General features: G+C 45.7%; 1 pseudogene; it reads right to left on the reverse strand.

The window, feature by feature from the left end:
• Positions 1-1,504: 1,504 nt before the first annotated feature.
• LOC118586252 lies at positions 1,505-2,190 on the reverse strand (annotated as a pseudogene).
• Positions 2,191-3,169: the final 979 nt, after the last annotated feature.

Raw genomic sequence — 3,169 nt, forward strand, 5'->3', positions numbered from 1 at the left:
AATGACATTCCTTCTTTCTCAAAATGCAGATGTGCTGATAAATCACTCCAGGGTACTTACTTTGATATTTGATGTCTTCTAGACTGATCCCTAATAAGTCCTGTTTATCATTTTCAATAGCTTCTCATTCTTTGACCCTGAGTGTTACATAGAACACAATATGCTGTTCCAACCCTACGAAATCCTGGAATGAAAAACTTGCTGACCTGAAAACTGGCCTTTGACCTGCCATACCTGATACCTGCTTCCAAACAGCATCCTTGTCACAGGTTGCTGCAATAATGAGTAGGCCCTACGCATCTATAGTAGGTCACACTGAAGAATTCATTTATACAGGAAATAAATGAAGGCAGTAATTGTGGGGTGAAAGGGGAGAAGAGGAGCCATGGAGAAACTATACCTGCTTGGTGTCCAGCCTCAAAGCCCTGAAACACACTGGTAAGTCTGAACTCCCAGTAAACACTCACCTTAGTGACCATTTCAGACCTGGTCCACATCGATCTCCCCTCCTTTCTCATTCCCAGCTAACATTTCCCATTTCAAGAGAACATGAACTCTCTAAACAACATCGCCTTCAGTCACCGGGGTGACCTTTCTCACTCTCTTACCTGTGACTGGTACCCTGCCTCTTCTGCTGTCTCAGAGTATTATTCTGACTGCCCTTCCTATTTCCTCACTCCTCTTTCCTTGGTTCCTACCCATCCATAATTTAATGAGAATTATACTTTCAGTACAATCTACCTTCAAGTCATCAAACTGGAGTTTTATCTTTGTCTTCAGAGATAAAACTTAGCACTAATTCACTCATTCAGCAAACATTTGCTAAGTGCCAATTACACAGAAAGCTTCATTAGAGGCACTGGATATGTGGGTAGTAGGCAGAGATGGGTGGGAAGCACTGCCTGAGCATACGAACTTGAACCTCTTCGTTTCTAATTGAAGGCCTCAGAATGCACCACGCGTCCTTTCCATTAGACTGTTTCCACAGATGATGCAGAAAACAATACCAGTAAGACTGAGTTCGTGCCAGCTTTTGCCACATTACCGGAAGTCATCCAGCTTTGCTCTGAGGGAGTCTGAAGCCCCCAGAGTCTCTGCTAAGGATGTCTAAACCATAAACGGAATGGCGACAAAGAGAGAGTAGAAAGATTGAATGGTTAACAACAAAATCCCTTCACAACCCACGTGGCATTTGCAGCCGGACATGGAGATGGTTGTACAGAAGGGTTTCAGATTCAGCACATCTCAAGTAGCGCATCTTAGATCCTGGAAACCTGACTAGGAGCAGGGAAAGAATGAGGAAAGGACAGGCATGGGGACAGAAAAGCTGGGATGAGGTAGGGTGTGCACACTGTGATGGACAGGCACTTACTACTGTCTCAACTCAGAACCTCAGAGTGTTTGTTTGTTTGTTTATAAGTAGACTGGATGTGAGACTTACTACTGATCATGATTTGGTAGGGTACAGGAGAACATCGTGGAGTTCTCCCCAGGAGTATAGGACTCACCACTTGTCCTAGGGACCACCATTGGGGATATACTTGACCCCACAACCATCGGGAATGAGCCACTTCTCAGCAACCCTGTCTTCAAATCTGCATTGAACTTGGTGGAGCCCCATTTCTTTGAGATGTGGATCTTCTGGTGACCAGGGAACTTGAACTTGGCTCTACAAAGATCCTCAATCACAAGTTCCTTATTCTGCAGCTTGGTGCGGATGGACATGATGACCTGGCCAATGTGAACCCTGGCCACTGTGCCCTGGGGCTTCCTAAAGGTACCATGCATACTTATCTGGAGCCTGTCAGCCCCAGCACAAGATAACATCTTGTTGATTCAGATGATGTGGAAGGGTGGAGCCTCCCTCCAATATGAAAGCCATCCTTGCCACAACTCTTTACCATGTATTTGTTGGCACAAATGCAGGCAGCCTCCCGAGCTTTAGAAGAGAGCTGCTCATATTCATCTGACACCATGTGGCCACAAAGTGGGAACTCATCAACTTTTGCTTTCTTCTGCCCCAAGCCAAAGATGTGGATTTTAGCCTCAGGAACACCTTGGCAGAAGCGAGACTTTGAGTACTTACCGCTTGTTCTTACAATACTGGTAACACTGAGGTGGGTTGGCGACCCAAGATGAAAATAAGATTGTTGGTGGCACGCTGGAGGAAAAGAGCCTCAGTGCGTTCATTCTGTACAGCATGGGTGAGGGTGGTGCCACAAGTCTCTACCAGCGAGCAGATTCAGGCTGTAAACATCCAGAAGGAAGGAAGCTTGCAGCTGCTAGTTTTTATACACACTGGGTATCTCACACTTGGATCAGAGGGAAAAGCCTTTGCCAGCTTTGAGACTGACTCATATGTGGACAGGCTTTGCCAGTGGCCCATGTGTGTGGGGCTCTGTCCTTGTCATGGCTGCGCTGGTGTTAACAATTCCCGTTCACTCAGGACTTCGCTCACTCAGGGTTTCTTCCCTTCCCTACAAAGATGGGGTTCCTACAGGGATCAGAAAAGAAAGCCATCATGGCTGGCAGAGGGAACCATACTCCTTCCTGGTGTTTCTTGAAGTTGAATAAAAGGGGAAAAATCCGTCTGCAAGAGAAAAGATGTGTGGGAAATTGTCAACCCACCCTGTGGCCAGTGAGACTAAGTTCCCGGGGATCAAAGTCTATTCCAAAGACCTGTGTGGGGTGCTAGGAGACTCCGGGGGTGTGCTCAAGAGCGGTGCAAAGAAAGAACTTCTCATCTTTATTATTAAAGCAAGCAGCACACGAGGTGACGTTTGAGGTTAGCATAAGCAAATACAAGCGTAGAGAGGGTACACCTGGTGCTACCTCTTAGCATCTTTGGTCACCTCGAAAAGAGCCAAGAATATTCCTCCCAGACCTTGACCTTTTCCACAGGGATAATGAGACATGCCAGGGCATTTCCTTCACGCTCTTCCTTTCAAGTGTGTTCATTTATCATAGTTTATGAAATTCTTTTCAGAAGGCCGCCCTGTGGGAAGAACATTCAGCACTCTGCCCCATCCATACTTCACAGTAAGTTCACAGCTTTCTTACACAGGCTCCCACAGGAAATAACTTCATTTATAGTACAGAAAATTCAAGAATTATTTCAGATTTCATAAGCTTGCTATATATATTAGATTTCCGTTTCAGTGACAGATAA

This window comes from Onychomys torridus, chromosome 6 (genome assembly GCF_903995425.1).
Source record: "Onychomys torridus chromosome 6, mOncTor1.1, whole genome shotgun sequence".
NCBI lineage: Eukaryota > Metazoa > Chordata > Mammalia > Rodentia > Cricetidae > Onychomys > Onychomys torridus.